Source organism: Sorex araneus, chromosome 1, assembly GCF_027595985.1.
Source record: "Sorex araneus isolate mSorAra2 chromosome 1, mSorAra2.pri, whole genome shotgun sequence".
Lineage (NCBI taxonomy): Eukaryota > Metazoa > Chordata > Mammalia > Eulipotyphla > Soricidae > Sorex > Sorex araneus.
Window position 1 is genome coordinate 383,894,106 of NC_073302.1, and position 13,805 is coordinate 383,907,910.

General features: G+C 39.8%; 1 non-coding gene across 1 annotated transcript; it reads left to right on the forward strand.

The window, feature by feature from the left end:
- Positions 1-1,837: 1,837 nt before the first annotated feature.
- On the forward strand, positions 1,838-1,952 carry LOC129400942 (small nucleolar RNA SNORA24). The gene has a single exon (XR_008627988.1). It is a non-coding gene; the product is annotated as a small nucleolar RNA SNORA24 (small nucleolar RNA).
- The last annotated feature ends 11,853 nt before the right edge of the window (positions 1,953-13,805 follow it).

A 13,805-nucleotide genomic window follows, 5' to 3' on the forward strand; every position in this document is an offset into this window, starting at 1 on the left:
TCTCTTTAGTGGTCCTTATAAGATGGTGGTTGCCACACCTCCCCCCCCCCCACCCAACCAACCCCTCCCCAAAGGAAAAGCAGAGAGAGAAAAACCTTTCCCCTCCTGGGGCGGCATGGGGCCGTGGCTTAGTTCACAGTCTAAAGACATTTCTGCAAGAAGCTGCTGGTACCAAAGTTGTTTAGCTGGCCTCCGGGATCATGGTCATCCAGCAACAGAGAGGCCATACACATGCGGCCACTTGGGTCACATATCAGTGGGTCACTCCTGGCCTGAGTTCAAACCTGGGCTGGTAGCATGCAAGGCAACCACCTTCACCCATATTATCCTTTGGGGAACTTAACTACTTTTATTTTTAATCGATTACTTAGGTAACATGGTTTTTGTAGCGGTTTTTTTAATTACTTCTGGCGGTGCTCAGGAGACCATATGGGATTCTGGGAATTGAACCCGGGTTGGCCAAATGCAAGGCAAACGCTCTACCTACTGTGCTATGGCTCCAGCCCATAGCATCCATCCACCCCATGTTTATAGTGTTAACATGCATGGGTTTGTTTTTGTTTTGTTCTGGGGCCATACCCAGTAGTGCTCAGGACTTATTCCTGGCTCTATGTTCAGGAATCACTCCTCGTGGTGCTCAGGGGACCCTATGGGTGCTGGGGATGTCAAGCCTAGGTTGAACCTAGGTTGATCACATACAAAGAAAATGCCCTACCCTCTGTCAAATGTGCTGGTCCCTGTGTTCATAGTTTTGATGTACAAAGGTACTGCACTTTACCATCACCAATGTGCCCAAGGCCATCCACCACTGTCCTTATGTCACTTCTTATCTGCTTCATCCTTACATGTACTTTCTCCTCCCACTGCTTGGTAATCTTATTTTTGTAATCAAATACCAAAGGCTTGTCATCATTTGATATTCCCTTTTCCTTTATTTTTCTTCTCATTGTTCCACAGATGAATAAGATCACCTGGCATTTGTCCTTTTTCCTCTGACTTATTTCAAAATAGTATTTTAAATATATTATACATAGTGATCTATTTTTTAACCTTCATCCCAGAGCAGTTTCACAGATATTATTTCAGTGTCAAGAACACAGCATTTTTTTTTACTTCAAAACAACTGTAAAAGGGAAGGGGGTAGGAATAAAAAAAGCACAGGAAACTGATTATACATGTATTAATAATTGATAAAGATAGATGATGGTTTTATAATTCTAATCTCTGTCCACTGATAGGTATATCTCTGTACATTGATAATTGTTGTACAATGTATAACAAAAGTTTTTTCAAAGACAAATTGCTAATAGGGAAATATAAATACGAGTGGGTTTTCACTTTCATAAAATACAGAGATTCACAAGGTCCTCTGTTCTCGATTTATTCTCTCTGAAATTTTGCATGTGCTCCTTCTTTCACCTAGATTACTTGCCTCATTTCCCTTCCCTAAGTTATTCGCCAACTTTTATTTGTATACCAGAAATCACTTTCTTTGAAGGTAGTTTTCCCTAGACTAACTTATGCTCTCCTGTATGTGTTCCCGTAGCACTATTTCCTCCCCTTTTCAACACGTACTACACATTTTATTTTCATGCTATGGCTAGATTATATGAGCTATGAAGCAGGGACTAAATATGTCTAGTCCAGAGGGTTTAGTATAATGCTCCAGACATAAAAAGAATTCGGTATTTGTTGACTAGAAAAGTGAATAATTGAATGAAACAGGTAAAAGCCTTGTTTCTGGTTAAACATCAGCATAAAAATCTGGAATCACCCAAATGCCCAAGAATAGATGACTGGATAAAGAAGCTACGGTACAAATACACATGAAATACTACTCAGATATAAGAAAGGATGAAGTCCTTCCTAGCCATGGAAGAGCAAACTTTGTTGATTGGCAAAGCTGGCACCACGTCGTTGGTATCAGGTTCTGACTTGCACGAGGGACAGTCACGAAGACGGCATGCGGCGGGGGGCAGTCCGGTGGGGTGCGTATGTCTGCAGATCAGACTTGTGAAGGTAGGGTTAAAAAAAAAAGAAAGAAAGAATGAAGTCATGCAATTTGCTGATGTGTGGATGGATCTAGCTAATATTATGCTGAGTGAAAAAAGTCAGAGGGAGAGGGACATAACAATGATCTCACTCTTTTGCAGGATATAAAGAAACACAGTAGGGGAATAACTATACCCAAAGACAATTGGTAAAAAGAACAGGAGAACTGATCCTCAGTAGGAAGCTTGCTACTGGGGGTCAGCAATGGGAAGAGGTGGGCTAGGTCAGGGAAGGGACAATGATAGAAGTAAGGGGTTACTATGGACCAGGAGGTAAACTGACTTGATATAACTGCATCGGTAACAGTATTGTTAACCACAATACCTAAAGGGGGCAAAAGAAAGGAAAAAGCAAAAAGAAAATAGTGTGTGCCATAGAGTCAAGTTAGGTGGGCAGGAGGGAAACTGGGGACATTGGTGAAGGGAAGTGAAGGGATTGGTGTTGGAACATTGTACACCTGAAACTCAATCATGAATAACTTTGTAACCCTGTAATTCATGTGACTCAATAAAAAAGATTAAAAACAGGAGGCACGATAAATATGTGTTGGGAGAAGGAAGGAATGTAGAAATGAAGCTTTGATGCAGGCTTTACAGGAAGAAATTGTAATGCAGATATACGTGAAATGGGATGCATTGATCGAAAGCTCAAGCGAAATAACTCTTATCTTACAATAAAGTCGGAGGTTAAAATAGAGAATAATGGCAAACAACTAAAATCACATATGAACCAGTCTTAATTATTTTTAGACCTATTATATTTTCCTTCGATCTATCACTACTGAATGCTAACTTTATTTATCTCTACCTATCAGTTTACCAAGCTACTGAGAGTATCCTGCCTGCACAGCAAAGCCTGGCAAGCTACCCGTGGCATATTCGATATGCCAAAAACAGTAACAAGTCTAACTATGGAGACATAACTGGTGCCTGCTCGAGCAAATCGATGAGCAATGGGATGACAGTGATACAGTGATCAGTTTACCCATTATTTAATATAATTATTTTATCTAACCCATAAACAAAGGGCATTGGTAGTATATTATTTAAAGATAAAATCTATTTTATATATTAATTTTATGAAGAATAACCTAGGATAGTAAAAATTAAGTATTTGACATTCTTTTGTGATGTGTGCCTATGTATCTTTGTGTGTATGTGTCTATATGTGGTTGCATGGCTTTTGGTGAAAATAATTTCTTCATTGAGTTGGTGTAGTAGACATTATGTAAAATTCAAAAGTGACATCAAAATTCCCTCTTTTTTCCCCCCTCCTTAAAATTATCACGTTGTCAAGGTCTCCTCTGGTAATTTTCTAATATTCCCCCTACCATCATAGCAGGACTGATATTTTTTATAATATATCAGAAAAAAGCATTAGGCCTAGCCTTGAAATGAGGGTTTTCATAATATTTAATCTTTTTTCTTCCTTTGCTGTAGCTTAAGTCCCATTACTCCTGGTTCTGTCCTTGTTGACTAATGAGGATAATTGGTCCCTTTCCTCCTGAAAACATCCTTTTATGTATTTTGGAGAGTTATTATGGCCCTTTCAACCCGCTCTTCTCTAGGCAGAACAGGCCTGATTCTCTTAACCTTTCCTCACAGGGCTGATTTTCCAAACCTTTGATCATTTTTGTTCTTCCCCTCTGAACTCTCTCCAATTTGTCTGTCTATTTCAAAATGTGGTGCCCAGGAGAGAATTCAATTCTTCCCTTAAATCTTAACTGATAGGATATTAACCTGACCAATACTTAGTAGATGTGAAATAGAGTCTTAAAAAGTGTTTATCCAAATTTTGGTATGGAAAATTCTTTTGTTTGAAAAATAATAGAAATTTGAGACTTTAATTTAACAACTGTTATTCTTTAATTAGCACATGTGATCGTATACTGTAGTATTTGAAAAGCAGTGGATGTCAAACTATAATGGATAGAACTTGAATTGAAGAAACAGAATAACACTTTCAGAGTTAATGAGCTTCCTAAAGGAAAACAAATAGAACTTTTCTAATACTAAGAAAAATTTCATGTTGTCCTATGTCATTCTGTTATGCTGTATAAAATTCAGTTTTTGTAAAAGAATTTATTCTGATTTTTGTTGCCTTGAGAATCTCTTGGGGATAACCTTTAACAATTCAAGTTGACCAAAGAAAAATTTTATTAATTTGTACCACAAATTAACATAATATTATTAGTTACCTATAAATTATGGTTCATCAGCTGGGTGGATAAAAGAGGATCATTTTTTTCACCAACCCTTGAAAACGGGTCAAGAAATGATTTAAAATAGAATGTTTTCATACATAAATAATGTTTATTCTGGAGCTCCCAAAATTCTCAGGAGACATGGGGCCTAGCCCAGTAATGCTCAGCCACTGGGGTCATGAGTTCAATGTGAGAGCCCAAGAAACAATATTTCCAGGTTCTGTCACTCCAGGGATTACTTGGGTCACCCCAGAGGTGCTCAAGGAGCCTCAGAGCTGTGGTGATGTTCAAGCAACTATGTGGTGACCGGCGTGCAAAGACATGTGTCTTCACCCCTGTACTATATTTCCAGTTCCCATGTTTTAACTATTTTGTACCATTAATAAACTAATAAAAATTTGAAAGACATTTATAACACCAACTCTAATTTTCGTGGGCTTCAAACTCCGGCAGCTTAGACACGACAAAAAAAAATATATTAACAAAACACTACAGTACTTCACTATGTGGTACTAGATACACCAAGTAGCAATTCAGAGGACAGAGGGATCAGCGTAGACATAAGAGAATAAAGAAGAGATGGTGTCATAAAATAGGTTTTAATTGAGCTGTGAAAAAAATGGTTGCAGGAAGGAGAGAGGACGGCAGAAATGGAGAAATGTCTATGATAGATCCAGAAGGTGAAGGGAAAACTGACTTGGCTGAGCAGAGATGCTATTAAAGGAACTGTGAGAAATAAGTGTCTGAACCATTCCGATGAGTGATTTGAGATCCAGTGGGCAAAGATGATTGCAACTGTAGAGGGCAACATGAGGGCAACTAATGAAGGAGTGGTTAAGGCACACATATGCTGCCCAAGCCCATGTGCTGCTTGTGCCCACGTGGCCAAGCACAGGCAATGTCCGAGCACAATTGTCATCCGCATCTCCCCTCTTGAGATGTGTTCTTTCATGCTTTCATGTCTAATGCTGGGATGTGTGTAGGGAATCTCTCCACCCTTGAAGAAGCCTGGTTCTCTCTTGAACATGTTACTCTCTCCCACTTTCTCTTCCTCCTTCCCTTCAAAACCTCCAAATAAAATCTGTTTTACTTCAAAAAAAAAAAAAGAGTGGTTAAAGCTAGTACATGGGAACACTGGCAATAATGTTCTTGTAGGAAGAGTAAAACAGGCAGGGCCAGACAGAAATAATGGGCGCCTGTCAGTGTTCTACCCCTCGCCAGTACATCCACATTGTCAAATTTGTCCTTTTCAATATTTGAACCCAATCGCTTGCCCTTTACAATTATGTTAAGTGACTTTCAAACAAGTCGAGGAAATATTTCCATCGTACTTTATCAGCACATGTAGTTGAATCCCCTTAGAGACCAGGAACGACCATTTAATTGTGGATATTAATAAGGAAGTTTCTATTTTATTATTTCTTTAATTTCTAAAAAATATTTTGACTTGGGGCTGGAACGATAGCACAGCGGGTAGGGCGTTTGCCTTGCACTCGGCCAACCCGAGTTCGATTCTCAGCATCCCATAAGGTCCCCATAGCACTGCCAAAGATAATTCCTGAGTGCAAAGCCAGAAGTATCGCTGGATGCGACCCAAAAAGAAAAAGAAAAAAAATGTTTTGAGTCACCCTGAGATTCTCAGTTACAAAGTTTCTCATGAATGGGTTTCAGTCATATAATGTTCCATCACCTGTCCCTAGTGTACATCTCTCTCTCTCTCTCTCTCTCTCTCTCAGTTCAATTATTTTATATGCTTAACTCTGTCAGTACCCTTTATTTGGAGAGAGGAGAGGAATGTATAGGAGAGCTCCCACACATGTAAGCAGAGCTCCCACACATGTAAGCAGCTGGGCCACTAGATGTCACTGTTGCTAGCCTACATCAAGATTAGAAGCACATTATTCAAAGGATTTAAAATAATAGAACTGTCTAAGGAAGAGAAAAGTTAAAAAGTTAAAAAACACTTGCAGTCAAATGCTCCCCAACCCAGCTCCACACTTCAGGTTACCCATCTGACGGTATATTATAATTTCTGAAATAAACTGAATGCAATAGCTCTCTTGTTATAAATACATTCCTTCACTAGCGTGGTGATGTAACATCTTTAAGCAACACACCTGGCGGTACTGTCTGAATGAGTTCATTCTTTTACAAATGTTGAGGGGGAGGGGTGTTTTATGGGCCGTACCCAGCAGTGCTTGGGTCAAACCCTGAGCACCAAGTTGAACCTCCAACTTGGTGCTCAGGGAACCATCTAGTGATGGGGATTGAACCAGGACCTCCAACACGCAAAGCATGTACCCGGGCCTTTAGTGTTCTCTCTACAGACTCCAAATAATATTTTTTAAAATTTTAATCACCTCATTTATGACTTGGAGAATTCAATTTAGTTGTGTGGATGATAGAACTATTGTATAGTGGAATCTCAGAGTTTTCTATGTCACTATTTTATTTTTCAAAAAAATTCTTATTGCTTTCGGGTTGTGGGCTGGAGCGATAGTACAGCTGGTAGGGCGTTTGCCTTGCACGCGGCCAACCTGGGTTTGATTCCTCCATCTATCTCGAAAAGCCCAGCAAGCTACAGAGAGAATCCCGCCCGCATGGCAGAGCCTGGCAAGCTATCCGTGGTGTATTCGATATGCCAAAAACAGTAACAAGTTTCACAATGGAGACGTTACTGGTGCCCACTTGAGCAAATCGAGGAACAACGGGCTAACAGTGTTACAGTGCTTCAGGGTTGTTGATGCTATAATCACTTGCAGTTGTACATACACACTTCACAGTGGAATTTGTGTCACACATGGTGTGCTTGGGGGCTACTCCCAGTTCTGTGTTTGGGGCTTGCTTCCTGTAGTGGTTGGGGTTCAAACCAGGGTTGACTACAAGTAAGGCAAGATCCTTATTCCCTGTACTCTTACTATTGCTCACGTGCACATGCGCACACACACACATTTTTTAGCTATGGAGCTTGCTTGGAGTCATACATCAGGTTTGAGAGATTGCACACTTGGCTGGTATGTTTACTGAGATTCACACTCCTTTAATTGTAGTGTTTGCACATGTGCTTATTAGGTGAGACACAAAATTATGGTTGTGATGCTCACCAGGGATTGCTGCAGTGCTCATTCACCTGCTCACCATAGGTTGCATTTCCAGAGTAAAGCAACACACCTCCTTTATAGTTCTGTTGCTCACTGGGGGGGTGGCGGAGGGGGGAGACGTGTTGGTCACACCCCTTTGGTGTTGCTATATATACCTAGCTGGAGTGTAGCAAGAAATCAATTATGGCACCAGGTATCACAGAGAGCAAAGCTAACAGGTACTATTGTTTGTACATACACACTGATCATACTCAGCATATGTGGGACATTGGGTACTTAAACTCATGACCATATGCTTGGACGGTAGGCACTCTAAGCCACTGCAGTATTTTTAGGAATCCCAAGATGTAGCTTTTAATACATTGGACAATTTGGCAGCCTGAGGCACACTTTCTCCTATGTTTACACAGCCTTCATTGCTGAGCTATTAAAGATATTTTGAATATTTAATTATTCTAGATGTTTAGTCTATAGCTTATGGTCTGAACATAGTATCCTATAATGATATACTTTGTGTACCTAATAAAAGGCTCATAAGTAGTACTGTGTGTATTTTTTGTAAATAGATACTGCATAAAATATCTTATGGAATATTTAATGGCCATTCCTATGCTAACTGGATTATATTTAACACACATTTTTAGGGGATTTCAATTATTCACAGATGCTACTCAAATTAAGGTGGTGGGAAGCTAGCCACATGCAAAAGTGAAGCAAAGATTTCACAAATCCACAGACTTAAGCATCCTAAGCTACACCCATCAGTGCTCAGGAGCCCAGGTGTGGCCAGAGATTAAACCCAGAGTCCCATACTTGCAGTATGCATTGTGCCATTTGAGTTACCTCCCCAGTCCAAAGAATTTTCTTTTTAAATATGTGTAGGTGCCCTTTTAAACCTGAATCTTTTCTCGGATCTTTGGAATCATGGATATAACCAGGTCTCTGTGCCCTGTAGGAAAGATTACCATCTTCCCCCTGGCATCTGCATCCATAGAGAGAACTACTGGGTTATTTCCTCAGCTGAACTCCTAAATGCATAAAATCAAAGAGATTCACGCAGTATCATCTTCTAATTCACCTTGTGCCAGGACTTCATTATGCACTCAGTTGTTCCAGATATTAGGCGGAGCAGAGAACTCAGACTTAAGGTTCCACATAAACATTACCTGGCTGCACGTAAACGCCATTTCTGAGGCACTGTGATAGAAAGAGGAGGTTCTTTCTCAACCACTTCATAGTAAACAATTTTCTCTCTATCTCATCAAACTCACCATAAGGGACAGATTCAAGTCGACAAATTTCTCGAGTAGGATTCATGTAATGTGGAGTTAAATCACCCAAGAAACATACTTAAGAAAACGTTTTAATGTTCTTTAATCCCTGTTTTAAATCTTTTTATATAAACTTACTTCTCTAAAACACTATGTACAAAATGATGAGATGTGGGTTGATTTTTCATTTAGATTTGTATACATTTGTTAAAATCCCAAAATGAACGTTTATCTTTAAAAATAAAGGAAATGGCAGTCCAGAGATGTGGATCAATGGTTTTGAATGCATGAGGACTTGGTTTTATCCCAAGCATTGCAATACAAAATTGGTAAAAATGTAATGGAGAAAGGGCCTGGAGCAATAGTATAGCAGGAAGGGCATTAGCTTTGCATGGGACTGACCCGGGTTCGATTCCTAGCATCCTGTATGGTCCCCTGAGCACTGCAAGAAGAAATTCCTGAGTGTAAAGCCAGGAGCAAACCCTGTGCATCGCTGGGTGTGACCCAAAAAGAAAAAAAAAGTAATGGGGAAATAAAAATAGATATTTTTACTTAAAAATAAAAGAAAACATTAAAGCTACAGATGACATTTTTTTAAGTAAACAGATTTTATTTAGAGGTGTCTGAGGGAAAAAGGAAGGGATAAGTGGGAGAGAGAATAGTAAGAATAACACGCTCAAGAGAGAACACAGGCTTCTCCAAGGATGGAGAGAGCTCTACACACATCCTATCTCTAGACACGAAAGCATGAAAGTACACATCTCAAGAGGGGAGATACGGGCGACACATGTGCTCGGGCACCGCATGTGCTCGGCCACGTGGGCGCAAGCAGCATACGGGCTCAGGCAGCATCTGCGCCCAGATAACATTTTTTGGTTTGTTTCATAGGGCCATATCTGGGCTTGAGGGATACTCCCAGCTCTGTACCCAGGGATCCCTCCTTGTCACTCAGGGATCATGCAATGCCAGGTATAATCTTAATTAAATATCCTCAATACAAAGCATATGCTCAGCCTTTTGAGCTCTCTCCAGCCCTGTGGTAACTTTTCTTTTGTTCTGTTTTTGGTTTGGCACCACACCCAGCAGTCCTCAGGTCATACTCCTGGCTGTAAACTCAGGGATCATTTTTTCTTCTTTTTTTCTTTTTTCTTTTTAATGAATCATTGTGAGGTACAGTTGCAAACTTGCAAACTTTTGTGATTACGTTCCAGTCATACAATGATCGAATACCCATCCCTCCACCAGTGCCCATTCTCCACCATCAATGTTCCCAGTATTCCTCCTGCCACCCCCCACTCCATGTCCCCACTGCCTCTATGGCAGGCACATTCTTTCTTACTCTCTCTTTCCTTTTGGGTGTTATGGCTTGCAATACGGGTACTAAGTGGTCATCATGTTCAGTCATTAGTCTACTTTCAGCACACATCTCCCATCCTGAGCCAGCCCTTCAAGCATCATTTACTTGGTGATCCCGTCTTTATCTCAGCTACCTTCTCCCCCAGCATGTGAGGCCAGCTTCCAAGCCAAGGAGCAACCCTCCTGACCCTTATCTCTACTATCCTTGGATATTAGTCTCCCATAATGCTACTTTTTATTCCACAAATAAGTACAGTCATTCTATGTATGTTCCTCTAGTTCTCTAACTCATTTCACTTAGCATGATACTCTCCATGTCCATCTACTTATATGCTCAGGGATCATTTCAGGTGCTCAGAAGACCATGTGGACTGCTGGGGATGGAGCCCAGGTTTGAAGCATGCAAAGCAAATGTCCTACTCACTATACAATCTCTCAGACCCTCTATGAGTGTCTTCTTAAAACATTTTATCCCGTAGGAAAAATAAAATACTTTTGTCTGCCATGGAGTATAAATTTATGAATATGAAATTTATAAATCTAAAATTTAGCTCCTTAGCTTAGACCTCCACCTATCACCATGTACAAAAGTCAGATCAAAATGGATTAAGGACCTCAACATCAGACCAGAATCCCTAAGGTACATTGAAGACAAGGTCGGCAAAACCCTCCACGACATTGAAGCCAAAGGTATCTTCAAAGCTGACACGCCAGTGAAAACAGAGATAAATAAATGGGACTATCTCAAACTAAGAAGCTTCTGCACCTCAAGAGAAACAGTGACCAAAGTACAAAGACAATCTACAGAATGGGAAAGGATATTTATGCAGTACCCATCCGATAAAGGGTTGATAACAAGGATATACAATGCACTGGTTGAACTCCACAAGAAGAAAACTGCCAACCCGATCAAAAAATGGGGTGATGAAATAAACGGAAACTTTCCTAAAGAAGAAATCCAAATGGCTGAGAGGCACATGAGAAAATGTTCAACATCACTAATCATCAGGGAAATGCAGATCAAAACAACCATGAGATATCATCTCACACCACAGAGACTGGCCCACATCCCCCAAAACAAAAACAATCGGTGTTGGCGTGGATGCGGGGAGAAAGGGACTCTTCTTCACTGCTGGTGGGAATGCCGACTGGTTCAGCCCTTTTGGAAAACAATATGGACGATTCTAAAAAAATTAGAAATTGAGCTTCCATTTGACCCAGCAATACCACTCCTGGGAATGTATCCCGGAGAGGCAAAAAGGTATAGTAGAGATGGCATCTGTATTTCTATGTTCATTGCAGCACTGTTTACAATAGCCAGAATCTGGAAAAAAACAGAGTGCCCCAAAACAGATGACTGGTTAAAGAAACTCTGGTTCATCTACACAATGGAATACTATGTAGCCGTCAGAAAACATGAAGTCATGAAATTTTCATATAAATGGATCAACATGGAAAGTATCATGTTGAGTGAAATGAGTCAGAAAGAAAGAGACAGACATAGAAAGATTGCACTCATATGTGGAATATAATGTAACTGAGAAGTACAAGTTGGCAATGATGCAACTTCTGACAGATATCTCTCTGGACTTAGTTACTAAAATACTAAAATACAGAAACCCGAAACGGAGAGGCCGCTAAGTGTGGTCACTCGACCTCATACCTCTTCATCCTCAGCAATGGAAAACAAATTATCTAATGCTTCCTTTTCAGCAGGTCTGACTTTAGGGGAGAGACTCTCCAAACAATAATAGTGAGTTTTGTTGAAATATTGAATGCAATCAAAGTGAAAGTAAAGTGAAATTTATTAGTTACACAGGCGGGGGGGGGGCTAAGGGTGGGGGGTCTAGGGACGTGGGGGTGTTAGGGGTGTGGGGGTGCGGGGTGGAGCTATACTGAGATTCTTGGTGGTGGAATATGTGCACTGGTGAAGGGATGGGTATTTGAGCATTGTATAACTGAGATTTAAACCTGAAAACTTTGTAACTTTCCACATGGTGACTCAATAAAAAATTTAAAATAAAATAAAATAAAATTTAGCTCCTTAGCATTCAGTTATCTTCTTCAGCAGTGTTTACTGAGGCAAGCCAAAAAAAATAATAATCTGGAATAAAAGCTTGTTGTATCTATATGTTATAAGTGAAATATTTATCCATAGATATATTAGAATCTGTATTTTATGTATTAAAATGTTTGCCTCCAAACCAATTTACATATTTCCATTAGGAATAATGCTAATAATACTTTGGGGAATTTGTTTATTCATTTGTAGACTACCTCACAGCAACAAAAGTAAAGCCACTTCTATTGCTCTATTCTATCAGAAGCTGTGAATATTTTTCCTAATTTATACGATGCAATAATATTTGTAATGTTGATGGTTATTTCCAGTGGAGGTCAAAATGTGGTAACAATAGAAATTCAGACGCTTGGCAGAAGTCCCAGGTTTAAACTTAAACATAAAAGCTTTTTGATCACCAGTAACTTGAAAAAAAAAACTTTGTTTTGTTTTATTAAAATGCCTTTGCAAATTAGCAATTTGTTATTGGTAGTACAGTTTGTTGGAATTTTAAATCTGAACTAAATGTTAATACTTAAGATGGGAAGCCCAGATAACATGGGGGAAATGAAATGAAAATGCTGGCAAATTGTCCCAAGAGATGTCTGTTCTTCACAATGACTTGACTAGAGAACACAGTGGAAATGCTCTCCTCCCGGATGCTCCCACACTCCAGTGTGGGCCCAGTGCCAGTTGTATATCATAGCCAAGCAGAGAAATCAAGAACTTGGCTTGGTTTCCCCAAATCCGAACCCTGAAGTCAGTCAGAAGGAAGGAAGAAGGAATTTCTAGCTACATGCAGCATGTCTCTGTTGCAGAGCATTTAAAAACCCTCTGGAAAAAAAATAATGAATCTGTAGCCCTTATACAACACACAAATGTTAGTTCAAAATGAATAATTACCTTCAATATTAGATACGAGTTCATAAAATAAGTCCAGGAAAACTTAGGGAGAACTCTCCACAGTTCTGACTTCAGAGGCATCTTCAATGATTAGACACCATTGGCAAATAAAACAGACAGAAAAATAAACAAATAGAAAATTCCTGCATTGGGGCTGGAGTGATAACACAGCGGATAGGGCCTTTGCCTTGCACACGGCTGACCTGGATTGATTCCCAACATCCCATATGGTCCCCTGAGCACCACCAGGAGTAATTCCTGAGTGCAGAGCCAGGAGTAACCCCTGTGTTTCACCAGGTGTGATCCAAAAAGAAAAAAAAAACAAGTAAGAAGAAGAGGAAAAGAAAAAGATAATTCCTGCATTAAATAATGATCATAAAATATAATTTAGTAAAAGGGAGAAAAAAATTTTCTTACCATCACTGTCACTGTATCATCCCATTGTTCATCCATTTCCTCAAGCAGGCATCAATAACATCTTCATTTGTCCCTGTCACATGCTAATGTAGCCCAATGGTGTCTGCTCATTCAAGGAACACGAAGAGCACATTGTTGTTACTGTTTTTAGCATATTAATTATGTCACAGGTAGTTTGCTAGGCTCTCCCTCTCTTTCTTACCATATACCTGATAAAATGCTAATATCCAAAGGTATATTAAACAATCACAAAACTCAACAAAAAAAAAAACAATTTATCCCATCAAAAATAGAGAGAGGAGGACTGGAGAGATGGTACAGTGGACCAGGTGCTCGCCCTTTCACATAACTAACCCGAGTTTGATCCTAATACCCCTTATAGTCCCCTGAGCACCACCAAGAGTGATCCTTGAGTGCAGAGCCAGAAGTAAGCTCTGAGCACT